General features: G+C 36.7%; 1 protein-coding gene across 1 annotated transcript in view; it reads left to right on the top strand.

Moving 5' to 3' along the window:
- The first annotated feature begins 2,522 nt into the window (after nucleotides 1-2,522).
- Nucleotides 2,523-19,754, top strand: part of LOC131691257 (uncharacterized) — a 62,312-nt gene continuing 45,080 nt past the window's right edge. Inside the window, exon 1 of the mRNA XM_058977524.1 lies at nucleotides 2,523-3,118. The gene's annotated coding sequence lies outside the window, so the exon portion shown is untranslated. The remainder of the gene's footprint in view (nucleotides 3,119-19,754) is intronic.

The raw sequence follows: 19,754 nt of genomic DNA, 5'->3' as shown, positions 1-19,754 counted from the left end.
GCGCTGGACGGTGACATCTATGAAAGACCTATTGCCTTCAATGAATTTTATAGCGCTTCTCGTCAGATGACGCTTACTAGTTGGCAAACATCATGGGACAATGGAGATCTGGGACGATGGTTGCACTCAATTATCCCTAAAGTATCAACGAAGGCATGGTTCAAAGGGTTGGATGTAAGTCGAAACTTCATTCGTGTGATGTCTAGACTCATGTCCAACCATTATACGTTGAATGCGCATCTCCGCCGTATTGGGATCGCAGAAGATAATCAATGTGCTTGCGGAGAGGGTTACGAAGACATTGAACATGTTGTTTGGTCTTGCACTGAATATCGTGAAGCCAGATCCCAATTAATAGACTCCTTACGAGCCAGAAGAAAACCACCCTATGTACCTGTTCGTGATATCCTCGCTTTACGAGATCTTACATACATGAGCCATATTTATCATTTCCTGAAAACAATAAATATTCAAATATAATTATCCCCACAATGTTTCTAGTTTTTTCCCTTGCTACCCACAAACAATTTAGATTTCTTCGCAGTTAGTTAAGTTAGATAAAACGATATAAATAAAGAAAAAAAATAAACAAAATTTACAGAAAAACTATCAATAGGTTTACAATGAAATTCAAGAAAATAGAGTATAATTAAAAACATTCAAAATGATGATTATCCTCAGTGTTAGCATTAGAAAGTGAATTTTTTTTATAACGTGATAGTCTTAAGAACCTTTGTAACATGTTATGTAAAAAAACCCCGGCGTAAAAAAGCTTTTGCAAATGCCGTGTCAAATAAACGTTTTATGAAAAAAAAGTCGAAATTTTGGACCCCCTTCGAATTTTTTTCTGGATCCGCTACTGTTTGTGGTATTGATCAGGAGCCGTGTGCCATTTCCGTGTACATACTGAAATATTGTTAAGATGCCGAAAAAAAACAAAGGAGATGTAAACACCAAGGGGCGTAAAACTGAGGCTCCGCCAAGAACGCGACGAGACCACGCTTCGGCTCTGCTCGGAATATCACATAACAATACTAAAGTGACTAAATACGAGATATGAAGACTTTTTTGTCAATAGGTCCAATCTGCAAAAGAGAACCTCTCTTTGTTTACTTTCTCTTCCGCGAATTACTCGGTCACCTTCCAGATTTCCCATCAACTGTATGCATAATAAGCTAGTAAAAACCTTGGTCTTTCGAAACATACAGATAAATGTTCAAAAAGTTTTATAGTTTCCCAGTAATAATCGATAGAGAAAGCGAAAAGGAGAGTTCTCACTTGTAGATTGGACCTAAACCTAAAAAGTCTTCATATAGAGACCCAACAAACAACGAAAGCTGAACAAGCCGTTGATACAAGAGAATAAGCTGGATGAGAGCTGTTCAAGCAATTATCCAGCCGAATTATTTGTTGGGAAGAGCTGCATCTCACCCGACGCGGCATCTCTCGCGAAATTTCACTACATCTACCTATAGGGTACGTTCTTTACATATGACTTGAACATTGCTGGCATGTAAAACTAGAACAAAATGTATCTAAGAAGGGGCAATATAGAATATTTTATATCCCTGAAACATTAAAACGAAGATATCTCGAGCGTTTTTTTTCAAAAAGACATATCTGAAATGAGTTACTTTCTTTGTTTACTTTCTTTTCTATTAATAATTCGGTCACTTTAACATTTATCCCTCAACTCTTTGCATAATATGCTAGTTAAAACCACTGTCTTCCGATCTGTACTGTAAAATAAGTGAAAAGTGTTATAGTGACGCCGTAAAAATCGAAAGAGAAAGTAAAGAAAGAGAATAACTTATTGCAGATATGTATTTTGAAAAAAAAAACGCTCAAGACATGTATTTAGTTCTTTGAGAAAAGTTTGAGATAATGAGATAAATTTTTCAACTAGGCAAGTTTTTGTGCAATTTCTCGAATTAATATGGTTGTTTATGGCAGATTTTTTAACCGCTTAAAGTATACAATCCGTGTTGTATATATACAGGAATTCGATAACTAGTCATTCATGCGAAACGTGAACATTTCGCGGTATAGTTGGTATCATTTAACATAACTGGACCTAAAAGTAAGGCAAAACCTGCAAGAATTAGTATCAAAAGAAGGCACACAATGAACACTCTCATGTTTTTCTCAGAGAGCCAAATTCATCTATCTCCACAACGAAAACTTGTACCGAACATTTTGGTTCATTTCCGTTGAGTGGGGTGAGAAGACGATTGCGTTCTGTGTGGCACATTACTGCAGCGGAATTCGGATGCCTTCGAACCAGTTTCCATCGCTGGGCATTTAAATAAAATCTGAATCATCTGCATTATTTTACAGTGTAAGCATTTTCCCTGATTTAATTGACCGTTCTTTCGCGAGATCTCTTTATCAGTCGGAAAACACATGCGCCGATTGTGCAAAATGAACATAAACCATGTGGAAATGGGAGAGACGCTGAACTGACGGGTTCATCTTCCTGTGGTGCCTGCCTACACAGCAAAAGAGAGCTCGCAACCGGTCGGAGCGGCCAGTTTCATTCGGTCATCGGAAGAGTTCAGACTTACCTTTCGACTGCCAGGACGATCCGTTTGTGTGCTTTATAAAACTACAAATTCTGCTTTTGTTCAAGTATTATTACAGCGACACTGGTCCACAGGGAGACAAAGTGGAAATCTGTATCGTCGTGTATCAGTAGATCGCTCTGTGAGGAAAAGGGAAAAGTTATATTTGGAATAGATCCCCGCCAGTAGCGGTGCGGTGTACCGTGTGAACAGTGGTTTCCAAAGTTGATCAATTTCGAAGTGAAGTTATTAAGCGCAGTTGGGAAACTTTCTGCTGAAGGATATTTTTTGCATTATTGTTCGAGAACTATCCACGGACAATTCGTACCGGGTGTGAGTCGCAGAGAAAAAGTGTAAATTATAAAGTGACTGTTCAGTTTTCGTTTTGCGGTGAAATTTAGTTTTACTTTCATATTTTGATTTTAGTTTAAAACACTTAAAATCGTAATAGTAACTGTTGTTTTAACAAAGTTTTCACGTTTAATTGTTATAAAATATTTCTCATTGTGCACATTAAACGTTATTGATAATCGGAAAGGTTACAAACCAGACAAAAGGTAAGGATAACTACCATCATTTTTGTACTCTTACAGAAGCAAGTGACAAATCAGACAACTTTCAAAAGAAAAAAAATCGAAAAGGGCATGAAACGAGCTGCTGCGCGTTGAAATTCGAGAGACTGAGTGAGTGCGAAGATGAAATCTCTTGGAACGACCCTTTTTAGTTATATAAGCAGTACGTTCTTTCGTGCTCCTCTACTGGTGCATGCCCATGGGGATGGGAAGGTCAATGGAGCGCAGTTACTGCGAAGTTGGTTGATTCCTACATGGCTTGACGCGACAGTAGATAATATCAATCTTATTTACTGTTTATTTGTGAGGGTTGTAACAGAAAACTACATATCAAATGTCCTTCCAATAATGACATTTTATTTGTGCACTGAGGAAAGAGTGGATTGCGGAAAGCGGTGCACCTGGATTTCACGTGTGCTTAGCCTGATCAGTATCATCTCAGTATAGTGTCATATAGCACTTCGTGTATTTCTGCTTTCCAAACACAAAATGATGAGTTAAAGTGCGGTCACATGGTGATAATCTATTGCAATCAACTGTAGTTATATGGTATGGGATCGATGCGTGGCTTTCAAATATCTTCGAAACCAGCTTCCCGTCATCCCATAACTCAAGTTTGGGAACTATTAGTCTATTTTTTGCACCACATCGGTGTAGCACCAGGCAAAAACGAAAATGATATAAGTGTCGGTATGATAGTGGCACTAGCCCTGTAATTGTTCTGTGTGTTCGTCCATTGTCTTAAAAGGATCATAAATAATGCTTCGTGCGCTATTTTAGCTGGATATGCTATTTATAAAATGTGTATGTACATTTGATGTTGTATTTAACGACAACTTCATTCATTCGATCTTTCACTTCAGACTGACACGTTTTGTAAAAGCTTACATGTAGGGGAAAGTAGATACAATCGGACACCTTAAGGTTAATTTACAAATTGTTTTCTTCCGGCACATCACAATACTGTGGTAAAAAAAAACAGCTCAAGGCATTATGCTTTGTATTCCTACATAAGAAATATGTCCATCTTGCCCTATCCTACTGTGTCCTTTGTATCTAATTAGACACCAAATTTTAAAAAAATGTTCATAAGTTCTGAGTAATTCAAAGAAGTTTCTCTTCTTCACCCTGTCATGTGTTAAATAACCAGTACATCATGTCAACCTAATAATATTTCCCGAGATCAACGAGTTTCAGGTTTTGGACTTTATTTTCTGCTATGATCCTTTTGCAAGCTTTGATATGGTGTCATTACATTTTTATTTAGTTTAGAATAGTTTGTGAGAAACTCAAGGTGTACATCATACCCACAGTGTCCATCTTTAACCGCATTCCCCTAACTGACAAAAACAATAAAATTGATAGGGTGTCTTCTCTTTAATTGGTGTTAAGATTAGTTTTTTCGTAGGAAGTTAAACTCAGTCATTTATACTGATTCTAAGAAGATCGAGTAATTAATGAAATAGTATGGTATTCCACCAAATAGTTTTAAAATGTTCGATCCACCTATTTATTTTTAAACTATTCATCAATAAAAATAGCTTCAGTTTTCACCGCTCTCACATATATCTCTTCATCGTGTTACATCTCCCGTCGAGTGAAAACTTATCAAACTGAGTGCCTGATTTCACTTGAGAAAAGCTAGAAAATCATTTTGCCCTTTCATTGCTTACACATTGTTTGCCACTCTCTCTCACCTAGCTGTTGTTGGCTAAGATATCTAGCAAAATAAAACTCCGTGTCCTGTTAATGCTATCATGTTGTCGTATCCAACGACAACAGTAGGGGCTGTGTTTAGGTATAGCTTGGTGTTGAGAGCCGACCGATCGATAATGACAATATTTGTGTATGTGTGTGTGCGAAAATCACGTGGATGAAAAGTGGTGCAAGGACATGAACGGGGAGCTACGGTCTGGCGATAGGAGTTGCAATTAGAGTATGTATTGTTTTGCTATTTGCACCTCTTGCTTCAAAGAAGGATTGAGATTTGTTGTGTACTATATGTGAGAATGTTGTTAATTATTTAGAATGAATGAAAGAATGAATTTAGAATGAAGTCATGCAGAAAACAGTCGTCACGTGATGTTATTTGGTTCGAATAAAAAGTCAGCAGAAAACGCGATACAGCAACGCAATAATAGGAAAAATTATTAGAAGTTACCGTATTATAAAAGTTACGTCCAGGTCTAAGCTAAAGCTCCTCTATACCTTTGAAATTCTTCATGTCAGATTACGAAATGTTAAAACTGAATTTTGTTGACAACATTATTGTCTGCATCTAAATGTTTTGAAAGCAGAATCAAAACAGATATGCAGAATGAAAACAGATGTGATGTTCAGCAACCTAAATTATGTAGGTATGTCCTTTCAATAAGTCATGATTTGAATATCGGCTTTCGTTTTATAGTGATGCTACACTAGTATTACGTGAAACAAAGATAAACTAATAGATAGAGAAACGTGAAACAAAGATAGTTCAACTGACGAGGCTACGAAAAGCGGCCATTTTTGAAAACGAAAAAAAGTGTTTTTCGCTACCGTTTACACAAGCTTCATGACAATTAATCAATGTATTCGAGACATTATTAGAATACAACTAATAGATTTTCATGAAGATTTTTCCAATGATGTGGAACAATTATGTTGGAAATGATTTTTCGTTTGTTTAACTTTTACTTGTGATTACTTACCCAATCCTCAAAAATAGGTAGATGCTCTACCATTGTTTATATTTAATCAATTGGTGTCGCCAGAAATGTTTCCAGTATGTAGGGAAAAATGAGTCTGTTCCCTATTTTTAAAAGAGTAATAAGCAAAAAGTCGCAAACTACAGAGACATGGATTATTCCCGGGCAGAATATCGAAAATGCAGCAATCAGATGTTATACTGTCCCAGCGTATCGAAAGTGCCACAAGGAAGCAATCTTAGACTTTTGCTATTTGCCATGTTCTCCAACGACGTTTGTTTTTCCTTTCCTACTAGATACAAGCAAGCTTATCCACGCTGCATAGTAGAACGAGACCGGACTTAAGTCCACATATGAAGGTTACGCAATATTCTCGCTAGTATTTTTCTCGTGTCAGTTGAGCCATCAGAGACATTTTTACGAAATTTTAGGTGATTTGAACGTAAAATGAATTTTTGACAGCTTTTTGAAGGTGTGTTTTTTGCATGATTGGAATTGGAATTGGAATTTGCATGGAACTATCCCGTTATTTTCGTTTTTCAAAGAAACGGTTGATTTTATGCATTGCATTACTTCATTGAAATTATTTGTGTGATAACATTACATCGTTAAATCGCAAAAAATAGGTCACTAGTTGGTTTAGTTATTGTTAAGATAACTGTTTGTCATTATTTTTTATTGAATTCGAACTTCTACTGCGATAACAACAACGACGACCGTGAATGCACACCATCACACCAGACTCATTCGAAAGCTTTTAATATTCTCTTTAAAATAAGTCTGTGCTAGTTTTGCGAAAACTTGCAATAAGCAGCCAAAATTGAAAAAAAACTGTGATTGGAGACGCATGGTTTTTACTGATATTGAATTTCAATAATCACTTTATGGCTAAAATAATGACACGAATACATGCACAACTTTCAGACAGCACTGAGAGCATGATCTACGCATGATCTAATATTTTCAACCAATTGAAATATGTCATAAAATGTTTCTGGAACTATTTCTTGCTAACTTACGCAGTAACTGTCAAATTGAATGAACACAGTTGAGTTCTAGCCATTTGGTAAGACACTTTTGATCAGAATTCGTATAGCACTGATATATCTTAAAGATAAGCGATATTATTTTTAAATGAACCATATACGCGAGAGAGTTTTTGACTTAAGATATTAAATGGTATGAAATAAGCAATCTAAGTAACTTAAAACACACACCCGAAAAAAGTCGTTAACCATCTTGTTGATTAGTGATTGTAATTAAACATTCCACTAAGACGATCAAAATGCTTGTTTTGAAAATTAAAGAAAATGTAGTTTTCATGTCAAGCAACCCACTAATGAATTAAACGTTCCAAAATTAGTCGAACACATCTTATTTGATCCGTAAAAACTAGATAATCATTTCTGAAGCACCATAATGCGATGTAAATCAATTCGTTTCAATATGGAACAAAAATTCAGCTTACCATAAATACTATTGAAAAAATCATTATGAAAGACAAAATACTTACTTTTGAGCCACTCTAATAAGTAGTAAAGGTTATTTCTATTTTTTTTTCGATAGTTCTCCCACTGGAGCTGTAGAGCTAGGTTCTCGAAATTGTCAGAATCACATACTACAATTTGCAGACGAGACAGGCGAATGGCGCCCACTAAAACACTGCCAATTGTAGCGGGCCGTGATTCTGAATGTGATTTCATTGTACGGTTCAGATATGTGCGGGCGTAGGGACTCGCGATAGCGTGGATCATCGTTAACGTGTTCGATCGCGTGTGCGTTTGTATGTCGCGTATGCTAACGTGTATGTAACTTCGCGTGTATAAATTCTATTTTATAACAGTGTGCCTTTCGCATATTCGCGTGTGTTCTAGAATGATCGCCCGCGGACCGTGAATTTGATACTTATTATTTCGTGTACCGGTCATATTTCTAGTAGAAAGTGGGTTCTTCCATATCGCTAGAGTTACCAGTCATATCGCCGTAGAACGTGTGGTCTAGTGGATATATGCTTTATTTTTTGATTGGTCCAACTGGAGTATGGACCTAAGTTGCTAGAATGAAGAGTAAATTTTTTTTGAACCTTCGCAATAAAATAATTATTTCGAACCACTATAATATATAATGAAGCTAATAATTCAATTTTTTGGTATTTAACTTAAGTGCCAATACTTTATTTAGGACTGGTGGCAGAGGCGACGCGTCGGTACGTTCAACCTGTTCATTGAACAGGTAAGCAAAATCTGACGACCTGAAACTTGTCTTCAGTTAAAATTAACATTATCAGCAGCAGCACGAAAATTCTTTAAACCTTGAAGTTCGACAATTTGATCCGAACGGTAAACCAACCTATCATGCGAGTAAATTTGAAAAAAAAATCTTTTTCCCTTTGACCAGTTCAACCTCAAACTTGCACGCATCTCATACTCACCACATGCTCTGAATAGATCAGCTGTATGAGCGATGCGTGAAACAGCAGCGTGAGTGTCATGGGCGATTGTGTTTTCTCTTTCCTTTTGTACTGGTTCAATTCAAATATTGAACCAGCGTGCATTGGTGCGATGTCCACATGGGCGTTAGAGTTGTGTGCAAACGAGAGCGATTTATAATTTTTGAGCGCGTGCCACCTTACGTTAATAACAGGCGGTCGAAAGCTTTCTTGGGTAGCCTGAACAAATGTTGCTGCATTTGGGGGATATTGGTTTTAGACGTGTATGTATTTCGTTGGTTCAACGATAATAATGAACCGTCTACTTTTGCTTCAAAGAAATTGTTTGCTCTTTGCATTTACATGTTGAGAACTTGTCTAGTGTCTTGTTAAACCATTCATAATTTGATTCGGAGTCCTGAATGGAGTCAGTAAAGATTCCAGCTCAAATGCAGCAGCCGATTCCGAAACCGATCGCGTCGGAATCGGCTATTGCATTTGAGTTGGAATCAATACCGTAAACCGGGGTGACATTGATCACTTTTCGAAGTAATCATTACATATTTTTAGACACAACACATTTTTTTAGATGGTTTTACCTAAAATTGTCCGCTTACAGGTATTTTTCCAAAACTAATTTCAAGTTAAAGTACGTTTTCGTATTCCGGGGTGACTTTGATAACCTGCATGTTCACCCACATTAAGTTGTTGATATTTCAAATGTTTGGAATAATTCTGGAAAGATACTCATTGTTAAATAGACATTAATTGGTATTATAAAAAGTATTTCAATGTACTGTACAATTAGAGTAACCAAAATTCGTATAATCTGTGTCCAACTAGAATAAAATATTCTGAAAACCTTTAAAACTGCCAAAATGGTTTTATTTCAGTGCTTTATCAATGTACAAAAAGTTTCATCCATTTTAACACGTTGGAATATTGAACAATAAAAAATGTTGCAAATTTTAGCTTAAAATAATTTGAAATAATTGGCAACTAGTTTCACAAAAAAATGTATTTAAAATAAACAAACTTTTGAAACTAAATTTGGCACATCCCAATCTAAAGGAAAATAAAAACTCGCTTGTAATTTATTACTCTTGCTCAAATCTGAGATTTATTTATTTTATAAAAAATAGACACTTTACGAAGCTTCGTAAAAATAAGGTAAATTCAAATTTCGGCGTTTTGTAGTTTTTGTACCCAAAAACCGAACAATATACTCAAAAAGTATAACAAATCAGTATTTTATAAGTTTAGAGTAAAAATCATTTCAAATTAAAATGATTCGGTAGACTATTCTGGTTTAATAAGCGATCTACGAAAAAAGTTTCGAGTGATCAAAGTCACCCCGATGATCAGTCACCCCGGTTTACGGCACTGACTCCATTCAAAAATCAGAACCGACTCCGGAATGGGTTTGACTGAGTGAGAGTATAAAATGGACGTAAACTCAAACCAGGGGTTGTTCGAATGATCTTGCGTTCTATTGTAATAATGAACGGGTTGATGTTCAATATCTCATGCCTACGATATTTTACGAGAAAAATATTTTTTCTGAATTCAATGAATTGCATGAGGGAAATTCAAATTTCTACATCATTTGAAAGAATTGAGGGATGACTTTTAACTGGTTGACAAATATTTCAATCTTTCTTATACAGGCGATTATTTCTTGGTGTGTGGAACATAAGCTTCCACATTCTACATAATTCATATCATACCATTATTTATAAGTATTCACGAAATTATCGTAGTCTCGTTTTCTACGGTGAATTTCGTGCAATGTACACTAAACATTTAAAATTACGAAAATTTTCGTTCATCAAGTCGCCATGTATTTAGGTAGTTCACGAAATGAAAGCATCTAATCTATTTTTAGCGGATTTACAAATAAATTCGTTCAGTGATACGAATTTTTGGTGCATATTTATTTTGGGGATTCTTCGGAAAAAAAATGTTTGAAAGATGCTCGTAAATATAAAGACGTTCGTGTATTTTATCAAACAATTCGTTTGAATAATGAAATGTAATAAGCCTACGAAAGTCGTTTCGTGGTTGTTACAAAAAATTCGTAATGAAAATAGAAACGTTTACGTAAAAATACGAATGATTCATCATATATACGAAAAAATCGTATATTTTACGAAAGTTTACAGTACGAAACCTATTCGTAGCACATTTACAAATATATTCTCTCAGTGTACTTTTTGCTCTTTTAAGCATTCTACCAGACGTTTGTTTGACAATTCATCGGTGGGTTTTGACAACAAATTTGTTTTGCTCAGCTCTTGCGTACAGAAAAACCCGTCGGTGAATATCTTTCATTGGTCCTAGAGATGATTCTGACGTTTTCAGGGTCTTTGTGGTATATTGAACAGGTTGACGGTGGAACCACGCGTCGCCTCTGACTGGTGGTATCCAACGGGGAAAACCGATCGAAAATAATGAGTGAAGCTAAGCAATCATGTGAACAAAATTCCCCCAGAGGCGAGATTCAAACTCGCAACCTTTGAGACTCCGGCCCAATGCACTAACCCTTATGCTATCCCTGGGTATGATGACATCCCAGAAAGAATACTTGTTTATCCCACTGGCAACGGTGATCGTACCCTGCCTGCAAAGCGAGGATCACACACAACGGCAGCTGACTCCAACACATTTGATCTATTTAATTTCCCCGTCTTGGTGTTCGTGTCACATTTCGCAGAAATGGAATCCATTACGGAGGACACATGGGGGAACTACTTTCCAGGCATTTTAAACAGGTGATTTTTGTGATGAGAATGATAGACCAACCTATTACCTCATACCTTACCCTGCAGTACAAAACAGAGAGAGGTATATCATTAAACAACGAACTCTTTGTACATATCACGGACAAACTAATACGGACACTCGAACCCAAAAACCGCTGAGGATAGCAATACATTAAGGATAGGTGGTTTCAAGGAAAATGAAAAATCATCTCAAAGACTCAACGTAGGGGTTAGGTATTTTTAGTATAGAATGTGTACGTAAAGTTTGAAAGAAATCGGTTAAGTAGTTTTTGAATGGCAGGTAACACCGCAAATCATGTTTTTTTCCAGAGACGTTCTACAAAAAGCTTCGTCACCGAGTCGTTTGTCGATATTTTTGCATAGAAAAATTATGGCATGTCAGTGAAATGATACACTATAATGTACAAAAGTTTTGATAAATTTGCTTCACGCAAAGTTCTAAAAAAATTCGCAGAAAAAATTGTTTTTTTTTACGGTGAGACCTTTAATCCCCCCTAAAGGCTTAAGCAAATATTTGATCTTCCATTCGAGGTTGTAATACCTGACCGAACAGTGCACACCTGGAGGAACTACTAGTCCGCCTACTACCAGGGACCACAAAAGGGGTGACAGGACTGCTCCTTGAGAACAGCCTGTTGTGGTTATAGTCTCACCCAGCGACGCTGTCGCAGTCTGGCTACACAACATTACAGTAATCCATTTAACAATGGAAAGCTCTATCCCCATTCATTCAGTAGCATGCTGAATCGATTCGAAGGCAATATTGTCGAAGGTTCTCTAAAAGTCCATGAAGAGCGAAATTGCGCATTCTTTTTTTGCAGGGCATTTTCATCATTTTTGACAAGATTGTGCAATGTCGTAGCAGTCGTCAGGCAAACTGTTTATTATTCAGTAGTTGCCTGCTGAAAATTTCAATCCTTATGTGCGAGTAAAATACCTTTTCCATTATGCTGTATGCTAGTTTCAATTAAAAGTAGACACAATCGTGTTTTTGAGCTAACCCTGAGTCAAGCGTGACGTCCCGCACAAAAGCAGTTCTGATAAAGCTAATGAGGACTAATGAAATCGAAGCGTGGTTCGATATGCTATATTTCTCCCCAAGAAGAAAAATTTCACCCAATTGTTTCTCCTTAGGGAACATTCATAAATTACGCAATGCTTTGAGGGTCGAGGGGCTGGGAAAAATTGTGACATATTGTGTCATATGGGGGAAGGGGATAGAAAAAGTTGTGACAATTTGTTACATGGGGGAGTCAATGTTGGGCGATTTTTGCGATACTTAATTTATGAATAGTCCCTTAGGGAGAAATATAGTATAGTGTATATTGCATGGGCTTGTTAAGCCGAACCAATTCTTTCGCATCATTTTCTTCCAAATGAGATTTTACGCTGATTGTTACATTTAAAGGCATTAGTAATTTTTTCATTGAAAATTGAAACTTTTCTTTTCATAAATGCTAATTTGATCTATAACTGATATTCAGAGACTAGTAATAATTAACACATTGTTAAAGGTAAACGATTTATTTTTTATCGTGAAAACCTAGACCTCTATCAATAGTATGAACATATGGATAGCTTAAGCCCTATCACGCTTTCCAGTTTCAGAATCTTGGCGACTTATTGTTTAGTCGTTTCACCCTGAATTAATGACTACCTGTTTGGAGTGAATTTGAGTAACAAGCCAACCGATTATTTGTAAATAACTTAGAGTTAAAAAACTCACCAACCGTACCTTTGTACTGTAAACAACGATCTATCATATTTCTGCCATATCAACGCTACAAATGGCAAACTACACGGGTGACTTGTAGATTTATTTCTTCAATAAATAGTTTGATTACAACTGCCGCTCTAAGTACATTTCAAGCCTACTATCTCCTAGACTTGTTATTATTTGGACAACCCGTGAGTTTAAACTTGATAAGCATCGAGATGCAAGCTGGTACATACACTATAGTAACTACATACTACCTAGTAAGTGCAAATGGCATTTCTAAAAGAAATAAATAGTCAGAAACCGACTTGTAGTAGGTACAGCGCTATTCGAAAAAATAGCAGCGAAAATATTTTTTTGAGTTTAATGTGAAATACTCCCATACGTTCTATTCTCCAATAACATAATATGTTTTTTTAAGTGACCTATAGTACGAAGAGTAAAACACGCCACCATTTGGAATCATTGGCTTATTGTTTACGAAACACAGCGGTCATTTCGGAAGAAAGTCGATATAAAGCTGTTCGTAAAAATAGCAGCGTTATCACAAAAGGTTTTCAAATCGCTAAAGTTTCCAAGATTTTCAGTTTAGTCAATCTATTTTGTTTGGAAAAGTATTCCTACGCTTACAATTACAAGTTATCATATTGTAGTATTTCACGAAAATGGGTCGTTCGAGGCACTGTACAGTCGAGGAGCGAAATCTCATCAAACGGTTGAATGCTAGTGGCACAACATACCGTGAAGTTCAGGAACTTTTACAGTGTTCTGCCACAAAGATACACAATGCATTGCACTGGACAAACAAATGTGAAACTAGCGGTAGATAGCGAACAACATCCGCTCAAACTTAACAAACTGATGGATCGGATGGCAAAATAATATTGGTTTATGTCTTCCATTGCAACGTCAACGAGTAGAAAACGATCGATTAAGACAAATTTGCACGCAGGAAGTCCGAGAAAAGTACCATTACTCACAATACCGCACCGTCACAATCGTCTGAACTTTGTCGAATTTCACGTCAAGTGGCGTTGAAAAGTGGCGTACCATTTAGTGAGCTGATGATAGTAAAGTTGTATTATTAAAATTGAAAGGTAGGCGTCAGTAGGTTAGACGACCACCAAGAACTGAGTTTTTATCACTATACACGATGCGAACATGAAAAACATATTCAAAGCCAAATCACCATACTTCGAAAAAACGGTTGCGCTGCTATTATTCCGACCAGCACTGTATGTGGCGCATGTAGGAAAAAGTACATTCACGCTCGCGCGTGAATGGCATTGTTTTGTCCTATTTGAAAAGTCAACAGTACGCAAATTGACGTCATATCTGCTATGGGGATAAGGACGCATTAGTTACGTTGTAAAGTATAATCGAACTAACAGCTAACCCAGACACCTATAAAATTGTTCACCGAAGTTGTAACCTCGGTCATCTTGTATAGAACAATAAGAAATGAAAAACAACTAATTAGTTATTATTTCAACATCAGCTGCTCATTTGATAGTTATGGGATTGTTAAGAAGAGCTGTTTTTACGAAAGTCCAAAATTCTTAAATTGGTGAAGTTCCATTCAATTCGTTTTGTGGATCACTATACGAACAGTAACAATAACAGTAGGGATGTAGAACTGGTCCAAATTTTGGCTAAGCAGTTTTATACAAATCAACACGACATATCTCTAGAGAAATCGGAACATCATTTGTTTTAATTCATGTAAGACCAGTTCAATAACGGCGTTTACTTTCATTTATATGATCTGTTGAACAAATTCATTAAATTTGAATTTGAGCTGTATTAAAATTCTCAGTATTCGCCAAACTGAACGCTTTCCGCGAAGCTATATACCTATTCATCATTCCATCAAATGCAAAACATAAAATGTAACAAAAAATTCCAAAAGTTCTCTGTGGAATTTGCACAACAATTCGAAATCCTATAGTAATAAACACGTTCCTGCTAACTGCATCTTCAAATCTGTTTACGTAATGGTGAGATGGAATGTGACACGGCATTTTGCGTCTTACTGTCAGGTAGCTTCTAACGAGATATCATACCCTATCCCCTGTAACGACACTCGAGCAGAGTAATTTACATGTTCATCGGTGCGAGCAGACTGCATTAATTTATTTTGTAAAGTTCGATTCACATCTCTCGTGAACGTCCACAGGAATAACCTCGTCAACTTAATGTGACCTTTTTAGGTGGTATCTTTGCCGAGAGTATCCTGATACGGACCGTATATCAAATTAATCGATAATGGTAAAATTAGCATTTGTATATCAATTTTCAAGCATGTCAACAATGTCCAAATCAATTTTTATAATATAATACGGGTGCTCACGTTAACGTTTTCATACAACTATTGAGTTATCACGAATCCAGTACGATAAATAACACAGCACTGTGTCGGGGCCGTTCCAAGCCGCTGACATTGCCAAGGGTAATCAAGGGCATCGCAAACGGTGAACGAGTTTTTTTTTGCTCACTCTACCCTATCTGGAGATTTTATTAGAATTATTACTTTGCCATTCAGAGTTTGTCCCCTCGTAGTATGAGCGCTGCGAAGAGCAACGGCGCACGGCAAGTCGGGCAGTGCTCTGATAGCGCTTATTAATGAATGCAATCAGCAACCGCTACCGTCATGAGTGACAATTTTTGGCATATAATTTTCGGTCGAAGCGAGGATGGCCGTTAATGCACGGCGCGTGGATGATTTGTGCTATATAATTGGTGGTTTATTATAGCACAAGAATAGAATAAAAGTACCAGAATGTCGGCATAGCTTTCTACGATCACGGGTGACAGAGCTCAGAACCGATATGCTTTTTGGGACATAATTGAACTTGCCTTGTCATCAAATTAGTACTTGGTTTATTCTGCACACTAGTTTTGTTGAGTCAATCGAATCAATTTTGGCGAACACAAACCTAAACAACTGTCCGCTAATAGTGAAATCGGGCATCCCACAAGACGATTGTTTGATAATAATCACAGTTGAGAGTGACGACTTAGTTGTTTTCTTGTACTGTTTGGGTTGATAATATCGGGATGCTGATTTTTTTTCTTTTTATAGCCTAAGCTATTAAAAAATCCTCCTTCGTTTCTAGATTTAATCACATCACGTCAACCAGCAGAGATATCGTGAATTACCTTCGCTTGTCCGTGTTTTTGTTTCACGCTGTTTCGCTAAAATAATGGTACGATAATAAAAGATTTAACTCAGAAATGCCTTATATACATACACTGCCAGTTCAAAAAATTGGGCAGTTTGTTGAAAAATTCAACTTCTCGACTTTTAACTCCCATCTCCTGCAAGAAACTGGTTGTTTTTATATACCTATATTCATATAATTTTGAAACATTTCCAAACTTTTTTTGGATAATTGTTCTACTGGAGCTGTAGTGCTAGGATCTCGGCAGGGCTCCCCGTCAGGACCACTCACTACAATTGCAGACGAGACGAGAAATGTCACCCACTAAAACACTGCTTATCGGGAGGTTCTGGTGTAATGGGTAAAAACAACTTCTTTTTTATTCTCTTAATTGATAGAATTGAACCTCTAGAATATTCTCCCGCAATCTCGGTGTCTATGCTTGTTTTGTTTTAAACATGCGTTCCTCGCGCGTATTTGCTGTAAGACACGCAGATTTCAATGCATCGGAAACTTTGGTAGCGTTTTTCTGGAATCCGAATTTTTCAAATTGGCGGACACGATAAATTAAAAAACTATTCAACGAATTGATTTTTAAGAGATTGCATAATATATCGTCACTGTTGTGCTATCTTATGACAAGCGCCATTTTGCACATTTCGAGAAAAACGATTTACAAAGTTTGAGATTGAATATTTTGAAACATGTAAATGGTAGAAACAATTCTTAGAAGACAATAGATGATTCTATCTATCTTGTATTAATCTCTCAATTATTACGAAGATCGGTTGACTATATTGAGAGTTTTGCCAAAAAATTAAACAAAAGTTACACTCACACGTCTCATAAGTGTGTATTGATGACAAAATATGTATGACGTGTCATAATTGTGCATGGAAAATTTTCTATACAAACAAAGCATCAACTATTAACTTTTATTCATATCCTTAGCTTAATTTAATCTAAAAAATCATCGGTGAGATACATTTTGAAGGAAATTGGTTAAGTAATCTAGAAAAATAGTAATTTTTGGATACAGTGTTGCCAAATATGCTATATCTTAAGTTTAAAACTTAATTTACATTTTTTTCACTAGTCAAGCATTTTTATTTTGAAAATGATTGCCATTGTGTTTCTCAGATACTCTTACACAGAAAAACATCTTAAATATCAAGATAACCTAAGCCAATCCCAAAACACAGTCATTTGAAGCATAAAACTCACAATTTCTCAGCACGTTTTTCGCCATATCTCAGTAATCAAGCAGAATGTCAAAATTCTGAAAATGCTTCTTTGTAGAGATTTTTCAGACAAGTAATGTGGCATATCTAACTCAGTTTTCTCCAAAATGGCGTTTGTCATAAGATAGTACAACAACGACGATCTGTAATCAATCGATGAACCACGGAAAGTTGAATAAAAAAATTCTCTCCATTGTTTTTAAAAGTGAGCGAATTTTACATTAAAATATGAATTTTTTCGTTTGTATGATGCTATTTTCCGAACTTCAAACTTTTTTCCATTTTTTTTATTCTTGAACTAACCACAAGTATACGCTTTATGAAGCCTACTGAATTTCCCGTTTCACACAATTTTATCTAGAGTTATGATGTTCGCCGCACTGGTATGTGTGGCTCTGCGTGACCGAAAAATAAATACTTTTTTCGTACATAATGAATGTATAAATAAACCTGTACATTGCACAAGAGGTCCATTGTTGCGTTGCCTTCAAAATCGTAAAACCAAATTACTTTCGATTTGAGCACTTTACACTAGACTAGAGCTTCCATCCCGGGAATTTATTTCCCGGGATTCCCGGGATTTTTGGATTTCCCGGGATTCCCGATTCCCGGGATATTGTGTTTTCTCATTCCCGGGAATCGGGAATCCCGGGGAAAAATATTTTTAAATTATTTCAATAGACTTAGATCCTGCAAATGAAATTCTGTAGGAAATATCTTTACCGGCAAACATTTGGAGTGAGTAGTGAATGCAGATTGTGCTTTTCCAACTGATTTACAGTCCAATGGACTATATATGTTTAGGCTCACTGATATGTTTTCGTGATTTTTTTAGGTGTATAGTCCACACCATACTTAAACCATTGCTAAAGAATGTTGATTTTTTAATTCAAAAATGGATTAATTTGCCGGTCGTTGTACCCGTACCATTTCCTTACAGTAGCGTTAGTGATGCGCACAATAAGCCGATTGATCAGATTTTTTAACAGTTCTTTTTATAGTTTATTTTAATAGTTAGATCCTGAATGAAAGGGTTTGTAATCAAATTAGTAAGGTAAATTGCGTTACTTGCTTAAAAAATCGATATGTGTTGGTTTCAAAACTAGGGATGGTTTGTAGTGATGTCATGCTTAATGCAAACGCTATTTAAAATAAGGAATGATTTTAGAACGTCTGCAGAAATATTTGGTCGGTTCATCGAATGCATATTTCGTCTTACTTGTTATACAGTAACTGTAATATCTGTAAATTTTTGGATGTATGAAAAGAAATACATAACGTTGTATCTGTCCAATATCATGCGCATCTTTGAAACTCTTTGAATGTTGCTTTCAAGGATGGAGGCAGGATTTTTGAAGGGATAGGATCAAGCGATCCAGAAATGCCCGTAACAGCAAATCGATGGTAGACTTCATCCATCGCTGCACAGTTCGTCCATTATCAGCTTCATTTTGATTCACAGTTAATTCGAAATGATGCTGATCCTACTGTGATGGAAATGGAACTTATTGACGAGTTGTCAAATGATTGAGAGATGTGTAGGCCACCAAATCGTCATCTTCTGACAATTGCTTTAGGACAGATATACATGCAATCTAACGGGCTTGAAAACTTTTCAATTTATTCTTTTGTTTTCAAGGGAATTATTCACCTTTTTATTTTTATTCTGTATTCCCGGGATTTCTCGGGAAGTTTATTATTTATTTCCCGAATCCCGGGAAGCTGAAAACCGTCGGGAAATGGAAGCTCTACACTAGACGCCTATTTGAGGCCAATTGCAGCGAGCCGTGCTTCTGGATGTAATATTCATTGTTCGGTTCAGATATGTGCGGGCATTGGCACTTCACAATCGTGTGTATCATCGCGAGGGGCTCTAGCGTTTGTGCATTAACGTGTTCGATAGGGTGTGCAACGAATGACCACGAATGTGTGTCATGTGTGCTAGCGTGTATGTAACTTCGCATGTATAAATTCGATTTTATTACCGTGTGTCCATTAGCATATTAGCATGAGTTCTTGGATTATCGCAAGCGGTCCGTGAATCTGATACTTAATTTTCGGTCTACGGCTCCGGTGCTAGAAGAGATTTTATCCATATCTCTAGAGTTACCGGTCATGTCGCCATGAAACGTGTTGTTTAGTGAATATGAGCGTCATTTTTATTAGTCGGATAAAGGCATGGACCTAGGCTGCTAGGGCCGAGTAGGGACTTCCGGATATAACCAATTCATGATCGCACGAACACGGACGTTTGTAGGTTTACTTTTGAGACAGCGTTTGTAAATTTATAAGTGCTAAAACGTTCACTTAGTCACCGGGTTATCTTCACGTTTGCGAGATCACGGGCGTAGGTGTGTTTGTGGGTGATCGCGAAGCGCTCGAGCGTTTGTATGTTAACGTGTTTGTCGCTTGCCATAGCGTATATGTAACTTCGCGTGCATAAATTTGATTTTATAACCGCATATTTGGGTGTATTCTTGAATGATCGCGCACGAACCGTCTCATACTACTTTTACAGCATACGGCATGTTGAGGCGGGTAGCCTAGAACAAAGTTTCATTAGCCTACCGATCGGCAGCATATCACCAAAGTTCCCGGTTATGT

This window comes from Topomyia yanbarensis, chromosome 3 (assembly GCF_030247195.1).
Source record: "Topomyia yanbarensis strain Yona2022 chromosome 3, ASM3024719v1, whole genome shotgun sequence".
Taxonomy (NCBI): domain Eukaryota; kingdom Metazoa; phylum Arthropoda; class Insecta; order Diptera; family Culicidae; genus Topomyia; species Topomyia yanbarensis.
This window is presented reverse-complemented; position numbering and strand designations above follow the sequence as displayed.